Source organism: Mobula birostris, chromosome X (genome assembly GCF_030028105.1).
Source record: "Mobula birostris isolate sMobBir1 chromosome X, sMobBir1.hap1, whole genome shotgun sequence".
NCBI classification, from domain to species: domain Eukaryota; kingdom Metazoa; phylum Chordata; class Chondrichthyes; order Myliobatiformes; family Myliobatidae; genus Mobula; species Mobula birostris.
Window position 1 is genome coordinate 12,363,623 of NC_092402.1, and position 14,714 is coordinate 12,378,336.

At 44.4% G+C, this 14,714-nt stretch overlaps 1 protein-coding gene across 2 annotated transcripts in view; it reads right to left on the reverse strand.

Annotated features, from left to right (window-relative positions):
• Positions 1–14,714, reverse strand: part of npepps (aminopeptidase puromycin sensitive) — a 294,931-nt gene that overhangs the window by 200,508 nt on the left and 79,709 nt on the right. The gene's annotated exons all lie outside the window — the stretch shown is intronic.

A 14,714-nucleotide genomic window follows, 5' to 3' on the forward strand; every position in this document is an offset into this window, starting at 1 on the left:
AAGAGCCGGGCCAGGGGATTCGAACAGGGCCATCATGGCACAGAAGCCAGATTTGGTTCAGAAGAGCTGACCTGGGTGCAGACCATGCTGCTGCTTGTTACTCTGAGGCACTATTCTGGTGCCTTCGAGTTGGCACAAAGGTGGCGTGCAGTGAAACTGAGTGACTGTCTTGAACGTTTCTTTTGCAATCGCAAGACTCTGTTGGACATTGATTGCTGCAGGCCTGCTTCCCTTGTATTGTAATGAGACAGGTGGTGAGGTAGCAGTTGGTGGCATGGTTAGTATTTACTACCCACCTTTAAGTACCCCAACTAAACTCAAAACAGCTACAGCCCTTTTTGAGGATTTATTTATGGGTAAGGAATTCCAGTGGCCACTATTAGGTACACCAACTCGTTAATGCAAACATCTAATCAACCAATCATGTGACCACAACACAAGCATGCAGACACAGTCATGAGGTTCAGTTGTTGTTCAGACCAAATATCAGAATGGAGAATAAATGTGATCTTAATGACTTTGACTGTGGAATGATTGTTGGTGCCAGAGAGGGTAGTTTGAGTGTTCCAGAAACTGATGATCTGCTGGGATTTTCACACAACAGTCTCTACTGCAGGGGTTCCCAACCTGGCGGTCAAAGATCCCTGTTAATGGTAGCAGCCCATGGCTAAAGGTTGGGAACCCCTGCTCTAGAGCTACAAAGAGTGGTGCGAGACAGAAACATCGATTAAGCAGCAGTTCTGTGGGTGAATATGTCTTGCTAATGAAAGAGATAAGAGAAGAATTGGCCAGACTGGTTCAAGCTGACAGGAAGAGGTGACAGTAACTAAAATAACCACACGTTACAGCAGTGGTGCACAGAAGAACGTGAATATGCACTCAGTGGCCACTTTATTAGTTACAGGAAGTACCTAGTAAAGTAATCACAGTGCAGATTTAGTAGTAAGAAAACCACTGATACATTTCCAAGTCTGATGGTAAATTAATTGGAGGGACGGTGCAAATGGTGATAATCCATTGTTTCTGAAATTATCCACATTAGTGGAAAGTTACAGGTTCAGTAGCTGCTATAGAGTAATGTTTACAGGCAATTGGAGTGGATTGGGAAATTGCTTTTCACTCCTGTGACTGCAGTGAGTACAAAGAATTGTGGTCGATGTACAGGTTTCCCCTGCCATCCGAAGGTACAGTGTTCCTATGAAACGGTTCGTAAGCCGGAATGTCATAAAGCGAAGAAGCAATTACCATTTAGTTATATGGGAAAAATTTGTGAGTGTTCGCAGACCCAAAAATAACCTACCAAATAACACAAAACCTAAAATAACAGTAACATATAGTAAAAGCAGTAATGATATGATAAATACACAGCCTATATAAAGTAGAAATACTTTTCCACAATCATTGCCTGCACTGTTCTCCGTAGCGAAAATCTCACGCGAGCGCTCTCGGCAGAAACACAGCGCAAGCACTCTCGGCAGAAACACTCTCTCCAGTAACCTTTAAGCTATGAAGCTGCCAAATCATACCAAATAACGCATAAAAATACACAGCCTATATAAGGTAGAAATAATGTATATACAGTGTATCACTTACTGGAATCAGGAAGACAGCGCCGAGCACACTGATGGTGGTGTGTTAGGCTGAGTCGTCGGAGGTTGGGGTGGCGCAGCAGTGGCCGGGACGCACCCAGCACATCTTTAAGAAAAAAGCGGAAATAAACAAGCTAATTAATTAGGTGCCGCCCGGCAAGTAAATGTCAGCCCAGGTCAGAGGCGACGCAATCAGCAAGATTTCTTAAAGATGTGCTGGATGCATCCCGGCTACCGCTGCATTCTCCGCGGCAATGTATCGGTTTGTGTCCCGGGGGTTGGGGTGGTGGGACACTGAGGTGTCATCTCATCGTCATCTGTTTCCATCAGGGCAGGCAGGTCATCTTCTTCTATGTCTGCCTGCCTCGATGTCGAAGGTCGAGGTTCATCGTCTGCTGTGGCTGATGTGGAAGGCTTGAAAAACGACAGTATGGTTGACTGCTAGCCTCGTGCATTTTTCTATCATACAGTTCTTTGTAAGCACTCAAACCATCTTGCAAATATGCCTTAAACCGACGTACCCTTTCAAAATTAAAGTTGTACTTTATCATTGCAGTGAAAATCTCACACAGTTGCTTCACGTTCAGTTCCTGGACGACTTCACTTTCGGTCTATTTGCTACTGCATTCGGTTTCGATTGTTATCCTTTCCTCTTCCAATTGCATCAGCTCTTCATCTATCAGTTCTTGGTCATGGGATGCCAAAACCTCTTCAACATCATCTTTGTCAACTTCCACAAGCCAAACTCACTTTGTCCTTCGTTCACCACGATTGAAACACTTAATTATGTCTAGTTTTACGCTAAGTTTAACACCCTTACGAGCTCTTTTAGGCTTTTCCAATACCTCAGAACTCATCTTACAAACGGATGCTCACAGGCTCGTGTTTAAGCAATGCCAGCGAGAATGCAGTTCCGAATCTGGGGGAGGAGTGGCTGCTCGGGGCGCACTGCTTTTTTTTTTCGTAACAGTGAAAACACCTTCTGTTAGTGAAAACAGATAACTAATGTAGGTCTTTCGTAACAGTGAGGTTTTGTAAAGCAAACATTCAAAAAGCAAGGGACACCTGTATCAGTCAAGTGCTTGCCCTGCACGCTATCTAGCTTCAAATATTGTTTCACAGCCTCCTTGACGAATGGAGACCATTCCATCGATCTCCCAACTTGCTTCTTATGTATAGTGAAAGGCTCTGGTGCAGCCAGATGTTGAGTAACCTGACACAGCCAACTTAGCTCCAGATGCATCCTTGTGATCACATTAACTTAGGAGTTCCCGGCCTTTTATAAGCCATGGGCCCCTACCATAACTTGTGGGGCAGGGGGCATGGGCCCAAGGTTGGGAATCCTTGCATTAACAGATGGCTAAACTAGTTTAGTTCCTGTTTAATGATAACATACAGGATGCCAATTGGGATCCTCAATCTCAAGGGGAGGTGGTTAGGCACACTGATATTGAGATGATCACTGCCTGGCACAACCACAGCATACGTGTACATGAGGAATTCTGCAGATGCTGGAAATTCAAGCAACACACATCAAAGTTGCTGGTGAACACAGCAGGCCAGGCAGCATCTCAAGGAAGTGGTACGGTCGACGTTTCGGGCGTCCCATGATCCTCTCGTATCCCTTTTGCCAATCAACTGTCCAGCTCTTGGCTCCATCCCTCCCCCTCCTGTCTTCTCCTATCATTTTGGATCTCCCCCTCCCCCTCCCTAATTTCTTACTATCTCCTCCTTCAGTTAGTCCTGACGAAGGGTCTCGGCCTGAAACGTCGACTGTACCTCTTCCTAGAGATGCTGCCTGGCCTCCTGTGTTCACCAGCAACTTTGATGTGTGTCGCAGCATACGTGTGACCTGTTCCGGGGACAGTGGCAAGTGGGGAGTTTAGTCATGGTCATAGTCATACTTTATTAATCCCAGGGGAAATTGGTTTTCATTCATTTGCTCCATAAATAATAGTAATAGAACCATAAATAGTTAAATAGTAATATGTAAATTATGCCAGTAAATTATGAAATAAGTCCAGGACCAGCCTATTAGCTCAGGGTGTCTGACCCAGTTGTAAAGTTTGATGGCCACAGGCAGGAATGACTTCCTATGACGCTCTGTGTTGCATCTCGGTGGAATGAGTCTCTGGCTGAATGTACTCCTGTGCCCAACCAGTACATTATGTAGTGGATGGGAGACATTGACCAAGATGGCATGCGACTTGGACAGCATCCTCTTTTCAGACACCACCGTCAGAGAGTCCAGTTCCATCCCCACAACATCACTGGCCTTACGAATGAGTTTGTTGATTCTGTTGGTGTCTGCTACCCTCAGCCTGCTGCCCCAGCTCACAACAGCAAACATGATCGCACTGGCCACCATAGACTCATAGAACATCCTCAGCATCGTCCAGCAGATCTTAAAGGACCTCATTCTCCTCAGGAAATAGAGACGGCTCTGACCCTTCTCGTAGACAGCCTCAGTCTTCTTTGACCAGTCCAGTTTATTGTCAATTCATATCCCCAGGTATTTGTAATCCTCCACTATGTCCACACTGACCCCCTGGATGGAAACAGGGGTCACTGGTACCTTAGCTCTCCTCAGGTCTACCACCAGCTCCTTAGTCTTTTTCACATTAAGCTGCAGATAATTCTGCTCACATCATGTGACAAAGTTTCCTACTGTAGCCCTGTACTCAGCCTCACCTCCCTTGCTGATGCAACCAACTATGGCAGAGTCATCCGAAAACTTCTGAAGATGAGAAGACTCTGTGCAGTAATTGAAGTCCGAGGTGTGAATGGTGAAGAGAAAGGGAGACAAGACAGTCCCCTGTGGAGCCCCAGTGCTGCTGATTACTCTGTCGGACACACAGTGTTGCAAGCACATGTACTGTGGTCTGCCAGCCAGTCAGGTAATCAAGAATCCATGATACCAGGGGAGCATCCACCTGCATCGCTGTCAGCTTCTCCCCCAGCAGAGCAGGGCGGATGGTGTTGAACGCACTGGAGAAGTCAAAAAACATGACCCTCACAGTGCTCACTGGCTTGTCCAGGTGGGCGTAGACACGGTTCAGCAGGTAGACGATGGCATCCTCAACTCCTAGTCGGGGCTGGTAGGTGAACTGGAGGGGATCTAGGTGTGGCCTGACCATAGGCCAGAGCAGCTCCAGAACAAGTCTCTCCAGGGTCTTCATGACGTGGGAGGTCAATGCCACCGGTCTGTAGTCATTGAGGCTGCTAGGGCGCGGCATCTTCGGCACAGGGACGAGGCAGGACATCTTCCACAACACAGGAACCCTCCAGAGCCTCAGGCTCAGGTTGAATACATGGCGAAGTACTCCACATAGCTGAGGGGCACAGGCTTTGAACACCCTGGTACTGACACCATCCGGTCCTGCAGCCTTGCTTGGGTTGAGACGTTTCAGCTGTCTTCTCACCTGTTCAGCTGTGAAGCCCACCGTGGTGGTTTCGTGTGGGGAAGGGGTATAGTCATGAGAGCAGGGTGGGGGACTGTGAGGAGGGGTAGGAGGGGAGAGTGGAATATGTGTTGGTTGGGGGCCAACAACAGATGGCTCATGTGTGGGATGGGCAGGGCCACAATGTCAAATCTGTTAAAGAACAGGTTAAGTTCATTGGCCCTGTCCACACTGCCTTCAGCTCCTCTGTTGCTAGTTTGCCGGAACCCAGTGATGGTCTTCATCCCCTTCCAGACCTCTCTCATGTTGTTCTGCTGGAGTTTCCACTCAAGCTTCCTCCTGTACGTGTCTTTAGCCTCCCTGATCCTGGCTTTCAGGTCCCTCTGTATTGCCCTCAGCTCCTCCCTATTTCCATTTCTAAACGCCCTCTTTTTAGCATTCAGAATGTCCTTAATGTCCTTTGTTACCCATGGCTTGTTATTTGAGTAACAAAGGACAGTTCTTGTCGGAAGATTGCAGTCCACACAGAAGTTGATGTAACCAGTGAAGCACTCTGTGAGCCCATCAATATCCTCTCCACGTCGCTCACAGAGTACCTGCCAGTCTCTGTCACCTCAAAACAACCCTGGAGCGCCTCATGAGCCTCCTCCGACCATTTTCTCACTGTCCTCGAGGTTGCAGGTTTACTCTTCACCAGAGGCACGTAGCAGGGTTTTAGATGCACCAGGTTGTGATCTGACCTTCCCAGTGGGGGGAGGGGAGAGGAGCTGTATGCATCCTTAACGTTAGCATACATCAAATCCAGAGTCCTCTCCCCTCTGGTTGTACAGCTCACATACTGTGTGAAGTTGGGCAGTGTTCTAGCCATGGTGACCTGGTTGAAGTCACCTGAGATGGTAATGAAGGCACTCGGGTGCTGGGTTTATAATCTGGCTATGACAGTGTAAATGATGTTACACGCCGACGCCAGGTTGGCAGAGGGAGGGATGAACACAACAACCACAATTGCATGCGAGATTTCTCTTGGCAAATAATATGGCCGGAGTCCAACAGCAAAAAGTTCAATATCCGGGCTACAGACACGTTCCTTGATCGTAATATGCCCAGGATTGCACCATCTGTTGTTTACCAGAACCGCCAGACCCCCTCCTTTATGCTTACCGCTCTTAGTGCAATTCCGGTCAGCTCGAACGGTCTGGAAGCTCTCTATGGAAACGTTTTGATCGGATATGTCCTTGTGCAGCCACGTCTCAGTGAAGCACATGACACTGCTCCCCCGAAATGTTCTCTGGCTCCTGACAAGTGCAGTCAGTTCGTCCATTTTATTCCCCAGCGATCTCACATTGCCCATAATGAGAGAGGGGAGACACGGCTTATAACTTCTCTTCTCCATAAGCCTCTGTTGTCTCGACCCGGTCCTCTTCCCTCACCTTTTTGATCTCCCTCTGCATCCTTTGTGTTTTCCCCCAGATTTCAGCCAGTATGTCCGCTGCTCTGTTCGCTAAACCAGCAGGCATGAGCGCAATCAATTGGTCCCTGGAATACACAATGCGGCCATCCTGCTGCCACGCTAACAAGACGTGTCCGAATGTAACTAATTCCAGCACTAAAAAAAACAAGTAAAACTCTCTCCACCAGCATGTTTGACTGGGATGGTACACTTGTCACACAGTAATACAGGTGTCCTAAGACAAGCTCCGGCAGGACAGAAACTTCCCATACAGCATCAGCATATTACACTTATCAGACAGCTTGAATGCTTTCTGGTTTTGTTAAATGCAGGAATGAAGTTGCTGAAGTATTGTGAATGGAACTGAACATTATCCAATCGACAAAATTCTCAGTTCCAAACTGTTTCACTGCCCTAAGGAACAGAACACTACAGCACAGTACAGGTCCTTCAGCCCACAATTTTGTGCCATTTAATCTACTCCAAGATCAATCTAACATTTCCCTCCCACATGCCCTCCATTTTTCTTTCCTCCATGTGCCTAACTAAACCTCTATAATAGGGGTTCCCAAAATTTTTTTAATGCCATGGACTCCTACCATAACCGAGGAGTCTGTGGACCCCAGGTTGGGAACCTGTGCCCTATACGGTCATCTCTCAGCCTCCTAAACTTCAGGAAAAACAATCCCAATCAATCCATATAACCAAGTCCTGGAAACATCCTTGTAAATCTCTTTTTTTAAATTTTACAGCTTCTCGAGTTTAATAGCATCCTTCCTATAGAAGGGCAACCAGAACTGAACACAGTTACCAATGTCACGTACAGCTGGAACATGATGTCCCAGCACCTGTACTCAATTGCCTGACTGATGAAGGCAAGCATGCCAAATGCCACCTTGTCTACCTGTGATTGGCATCAGCCTACCTGCCATCAAAGACATACCAGGGGTGATTGATAACTTCGTGGCCTAAGGTAGGAGTCGTCAATTTTAGAACACCTAGCACATTTATTTTTCAACATAGTCCCCTCCTACATTTACACACTTAGTCCAACGGTCATGGAGCACACGGATCTTGGACCTCCAGAAAGTGCCCACAGCAGGGGTGATTCATAAGTTTGTGGCCTAAGGTAGAAGGAGATGAGTTATACAGCTCTCGTTACATGCACATGCAGTTCAACTCATTGAGTGATTATGCAGAAAGTTTTGAGGTTAATAATTCATCAGTTAATAACTCATCAAGGGTGATTGGTAAGTTCGCGGCCTAAAGTAGAAGGAGATGAGTTATTAACTTCAAACTACTTTATCATTTCCTGTCAGTCAGCTTATGCACAGACACTCTTATGCCTAGCAGAACTTAATGGACATATAATTTAAAGTTCAAGTAAATTTTATTGTTAAAGTACATGCCAGTTGCTGGAGTTTATACCTTGATTTGAGCTTTCCCAAATATCTATGACGCACCTCTATCAATTTTTAAAATTATGGCTTATCATAGTTCAAGAAATGTTCTTTTCCCTCTAAATTTTTGCTCTTCCTGATGGGAAACAACCCTTTACAGTTCCATGGCTGCCTCCTTATTTTTCAATGATTCGTGGGACAGCGCAGCACAGAATGCTGGCAGGCTAACACACAAACTGCTGGAGAAACTCAGCAGGTCAGGGAGCATCTATGGAAATGAATAAACAGTCCACATTTTGGGCTGAGAACCTTCATCAGGACTGGAAAGGAAGGGGGAAGATGCCAGACTAAGGTGGTGGGGGCTAGAGGAAGGAGATCAAGTTAGGTAGTGATATGTGAAGCCAGGTGGGTGGGGGAGGGATGAAGCAAGAAGCTGACAGGTGCTATTTGGAAAAGGTAAGGGCTGGAGGAGGATCTGATGATAAGAGCGTGGACCTTGGGAGAAAAGGGAGAGGGGCATCTGGGGAAGTGATAGGCAGGTGAGAAGAGGTAGTTGACTATTCACAAGGGGATCAAACACAACCCAACTTGACCTCTCTCTCTCTCTTACAACAGGATGCACATTTTGCTGGAGAATGGCAGAACTTCCTTTTCCACCAAACCCAGGGCCACCCGTGGTCAAATTCACCATCACTCTTACTGCCTCAGCTGACCCTACATCTTTACCTTTTGCCTGCTTTTCATTCTAACTCCTGTAACACAAATGCAAAGTTACTAACAGTTATTATGCAGCAATTATACAACTGTGGCAGTAAATGTTCACATCATATGTAATAGTCAACTATAAAAATTCTTCCCAATATACTTTCATAGCTTAAGACAGACAAAGTTGAGAGCCATTTTGTCTAGTCATTATCAGGCAAATTTTAAACAAATGGAAACATTCAAAACAATTCTGCTGACTTAAAATGAATAGCTTTTGAAAGAAATGGAAACTGAGGTTCAGAAAGATAATACCAGAGCCAATGGCCTAATAACTAAAGCAGCGGTCCCCAACCACCGGGCCGCAAAGCATGCGCTACCAGGCCGCGAGGAAGCGATATGATTTGACGATATGAGTCAGTTGCACCTTTGCTCATTCCCTGTCATGCCCACTGTTGAGCTTGAATGCACGCGAGGTCATTACCCGCGTGTCATCTATGTCAGCACGGGAAGGAGATCAACTCCTCGAGCTTGCAAATGACGACAGGCTGAAAAGTATGTTTGACATAACATCTCTACCGGCATTCTGGATCAAAGTCAAGGCTCAATATCCTGAGATAGATAGCCACGAAAGCACTGAAAACATTGCTTCCATTTCCAACATATCTCTGCAATGAATGCAACGAAAACTAAATTGCGGAATAGACTGGACACAAGGAACCCGCTTCGAGTATCGCCGTCTCCCATCGCCCCTCGATGGCACCAGCTTGTTGCAGGGAAACAAGCCCAGGGCTCCCACTGATTCAGCGATATTGGTGTGTTGCAATGATTTTATATGTTCGTATGGGGAAAATATGCGCAGTGTGTTTAATATCCCAACGTTACTTAAAATGTTATGATGCTGTTGACTTATATAACCATATAACAATTACAGCACGGAAACAGGCCATCTCTGCCCTGCTAGTCTGTGCCGAACGCTACTCTCACCTCGTCCCACTGACCTGCACTCAGCCCATAACCCTCCATTCCTTTCCTGTCCATATACCCATCCAATTTTTCGTTAAATGATAATATCGAACCTGCCTCTACCACTTCTACTGGAAGTTCGTTCAACACTTACTTCAAGCTCCCCTGATAATTGACTTATCGCTATATTCATGCGAGGAAAATATGCACTGTGTGTTTAATATTAAATTCATTATATAAACCCTTTTAGAAAGGAAATTGAGTGTATTAGCCACTTAATCACCGTTATTCCGGTCGTGATTAACAGCCCCCCTGCAACCCCCCCCCCGGGAACAGAATCGCCAAAAACGATTTGTAGGAAAAAAAATATGGGCATGTACACACATGCGCACACAGGTGCCCGCACAAGGCTTCATGGTCATGGTAGTCTTTCTCGGGGTAAACTCAACGTATTTGACTACTAATCTTGTCCGCTGGCAACCCTACCCCCCCAGGTCGGCTGGTCCGCAAGGATATTGTCAATAATAAACCGGTCCGTGGTGCAAAAAAGGTTAGGGACCCCTGAGCTAAAGCATCACAGCCAATGTAGAGTGATGAAAATCAGGGATTAAAAAAATTTCCAAAACTGCAAGGAGTTCAGACATCTGACCCTTCAGTCCTGAAGAAGGGTCTCAGACTGAAGCACCAACTTTTGATTCCTCTCCATAAGGTGCTGCCTGACCTGCTGAGTTCCTCCAGCATTGTGTGTGTTACTCAGACATCTGTATCAATATTGAACATAGATGTTTACAGGTTTTCCAAGGAAACCAGAGGTGACATCAACCACAGCCAACTGATTTTCTTCAGTCTCATTATCCATTTGAAGTAACACACAAAAGCTCTTTGCGATTGCAAGGTCAGACCTCCTTTTCTGGAACTTCTGTCACAATGAGAGCAACTTTCATCTTTTTTTAAATCAGGTACATGCATTCATACTACTCCCTATTGTAAATATGTAACTAAAACAGAAGCAAATTGCTTTGATGCACACATTTAAAAAAATGCTTATGAATTTTTTTCCCCTGTAAAATTAGGTTCTAAGCCTTCTTTTGCCGAATGCTTTGAGGAAAATAGATATGCACAGGGATGGAATATTGAAAGGCCTGGTGGATGTGGAGAGAATGTTTCCTATAGTGGGGGAGTCTCAGAGGGAACAGCCTCACAATAGAAGGATGTCCCCTTAGAAAAGAGATAAGGAGGAATTTCTTTACCCAGGGGGTGTTATTGTGGAACTTATTGCTACTGACAGTTGTGGCGGCCAAATCATTGGGTATGTTTAAAGTGGAGGTTGATTAGTAATGATAAAGGTCATGGGGAGAGGAGAAGGCAGCAAAATGGGGTAAGAGGGATACTAAATCAGCTATGATTGAAAAACAGAGCAATCGCTTAATTCTGCTCCTACGTCTTATGGCTTTATATGTCAATGGTTGAGAGTATCACTGGGCCTTAACAGGTACGGTCTGACACCTCTTGAGGGTTCACCCTCTTGAATGATGGTCTCCAAGATTTATATCACAGGGTTACTAGATACTGCAGGCATTCGCCCAGGTATACTTTTATTGCCCCTTTCAAAGCACGAAAGGAGTTGAGCTCATCTGGGAGTGAAGCATCACAGCCACCCATGATGTTAGGTTTCACCTTGTAGGAAGTTATGGCCTGCAAACTCTGTCAGAGCCGATGTCCATCTGATTCTATTTGTAACTTAAATAGGAAAATATTGGTTGTATTAAAATTTAAATAACAGAATTATCAAGAAAATTAACCAATAGTTTCAGAAGATAAAAATTTTGTACTGAGTCTTCTGACCATGGATAATCTACTCCTTTTCAACTTTAACTTCAAATACCATATCTCATCATTGAAGTTCTGTTTAATATCATACTTATGTTTTGTATGTCTCATTTAATCACACAGTACAAATTTCACGATGAAGTATAATTAAAAATAAAGAGCAATTATGAGAAACCAAAGGAGCAAGTGAACAAGGAAAAGAAAATTCAAAAAACCTTGATAATGAATCTGTACTCCTTTCAGGCAGCTTAAGTTAATTTGATAATACAGAACAACTTGGGGATTTTGACTCAAAATATGATCAAAGTAATTAACTGAGGGAGTACTCAATGTTTGGGTGGGGTGTGGCACTGTACAAATTCTATGCTTGTTATTTTGCTTAAACTGTAACAAATAGTCTTGCATTTATCAATTATCAGCAAAGTTAGTATTCAAAGTTTTTCCCCTTACCACCCCCACCCCTGCCCATAGCCCATTCTGGCTCCCCTCTTACTTTAGCTCCTTACATGCCTATCACCTCCCCCCGGTGCCTCCCTCTTTCCTTTTCTCCCGTGCTCCACTCACCTATCAGATTCCTTTTTCAGTCCTTTATCTGTTCCATCTATCACCTCCTAGCTTCTTAACTTCAACCCACCTGGCATCACCCATCACCTGCTAGCTTGTGCTTCTTCCCCACTCCTCACCATCTTATTCTGGTTTCTTCCTCCTTTCTAGCCCCGATGATGAGCCTTGGCCCAAAATGTTGACTCTTTATTCCTCTCCATAAAAACTGCCTGAACAGCAGAGTTCCTCCATCATTCTGTGTTACTATTGATTTTCAGCGTCTGCAGAATCGCTTCTGTTTATAAATGCTATTATTTAATATTCTGTTGAAGATGGACATTGTTCGTGCCATTGTTCTTATGTGTAAAACGCAATGATAACTTATGAAGGCAAGGATAAAATCTACAGATGAATCACACATAAATAACAAACTAGAGTGTATTAATATTAAATATAAGGTATGGAATAGTTTAACCAGTGACATGACACTTTGAATATGATGCAGCTGGAGTTTCAGAAGCCTATTGGCCTGAGGGAAGAAAACGTTTCCCATCCTGACCATTCTTGTTTTTATGCATGGTAGTCTTCAGTCTGATGGTAAAAAGTCAAAGAGGATGCTGGACAGATAGGTGGGATCCTTAATAATACTAAGGGCCCTGCATATGTAGGAGAATGAGGGGAAATTTGACAGAGGTATACAAAATTATGAGCGGTATGGAGTAAATGCAAGCAGGCTTTTTCCACCAAGGTTGGGTGAGACTACAGTTAGATTTCATGAGTTAAGGCTGAAAGGTGAAATATTAAGGGGAAACTGTAGGAACTTCTTCACTTGCAGGATGGAACAAGCTGCTGGTGAAAGGGGCAGATGTGAGTTCAACTGCACATTTAAGATAGTTTGGATAAGTATGTGGATGGCAGAGGTATGGTCAATGGGACTAGGCAGTATAACAGTTTGGCATGAACCAGAGAGGCTGATGAGGCTGCTACTGTACTGTAGTGCTTTATGACACTTGTATCTTTATACCAAAGATCTGAGGAGATATTGAAGGATTATAGAGTATCATTTTGTGCTCTTCTATCAAACTCAGTGGCAACACACTTCTGAAGATGAAGTGAAACTGCTCTCAACTCACTACCAATTAGCACACTCAGTAGTTCTGTAATGATTGATCCATTTAAAACTAGAGCCAAGTTCTTATCATTAGATGAATTAATCTAAAGAGACAACATGTAAAACTATGCACCAGTGTAAACTCTTAATTCAAAACAAAAGTTCTCTAAAACAGTAAAATCATTACTTCAAAATAATTACATAATTAAGGAACTTTGTCTAAAGGGGAAGGAAACAGTAGGGCAAAGTGTTCTAGAATTAGAAACTTGAAATATATCTAGTTCACATTACTTCACTCTATATTTCAGGAAAAAATGCTGTAATCTCAGTTGAAGATGATGTTAACCGTGACAGTCGCATTTTTTTTTACAGAATAGATAGGGTGGCAGAGTGGAGATACATCTCTACCAAAGGAGATGTAAGGCACTCCTTCCCTCCACTAGCCTGCAGGTCACCCTTGGGCAAAGTTGGCACCTGCTTAGCCCCCCGATCAGGGTCACATGAAGCCATGGGAGCAGGTGGTGGATGGTCGGACGAGCAGCCGGTGCAGATCACAAGTCCTGGTTATGTGACCACTGACACCAGGCAGACAATCTCTGAAGAGTAGTGGTAATGGCTGGGGTCACCCATCTTGTAAAGACACTGCCCAGAAGGAGGCAATGGCAAACCACTTCTGGAGAAAAATTTGCCAAGAACAATCATGATCATGGAAACCACGATCACCCACATCATATGACACCGTACATAATGAACGAACAGGTATAGATCAGGAGAAATAGAAAAATAGAGCTAGAAGACAATGAATGAAATGAGAAAATCTAAACAGAAGGGCTGGAGTCAAGAGAACTCCAGCATAGTAGTAAAATATGATTTCCCCTTTCTGAACCCATGCTGGCTTTCTACTAACATGCCCATTCTTATAAACTGCTTTGCCATCTCATTCTTTATTAATGTTTACATTATCTTACCTACAATACACATTAAGCCTCCTAGCCAAAAGCTACCAGGGTCAGTGAGGTCACCCTTCTTGTATACCGGGACAACGTTAGCCCATTTCCAGTCTACTGACTTGAAAAATACATGTTAGGGGTTTGTATATATAATCACAGACCTCTTTAAGTACCCTTGGATATATGTTGTCTGGCCCTAGATATTTATTATTTATTTCCAAAGATAGTTTCTAAAAAGTTTACATTGATGAAAGATTATAAACTAGAAGATTACAAGGCTAATAGGAAGGAGCTCAAGAAGGAAATTAGGAGAGCCAGAAGGGGCCGAGAGAAGGCCTTGGCAGGCAGGATTAAGGAAAACCCCAAGGCATTCTACAAGTATGTGAAGAGCAAGAGGATAAGAAATGAGAGAATAGGACCTATCAAGTGTGACAGTGGGAAAGTATGTATGGAACCAGAGGAAATAGCAGAGGTACTTAATGAATACTTTACTTCAGTATTCACTATGGAAAAGGATCTTGGTGATTGTAGTGATGACTTGCAGCAAACTGAAAAGTTTGAGCATGTAGATATAAAGAAAGGGGATGTGCTGGAGCTTTTGGAAAGCATCAAGTTGGATAAGTCGCCAGGACCGGGTGAGATGTACCACAGGCTACTGTGGGAGGCAGGGGAGGAGATTGCTGAGCCTCTGGCAATGATCTTTGCATCATCAATGGGGACGGGAGAGGTTCCAGAGGATTGGAGGGTTGCAGATGTTGTTCCTTTATTCAAG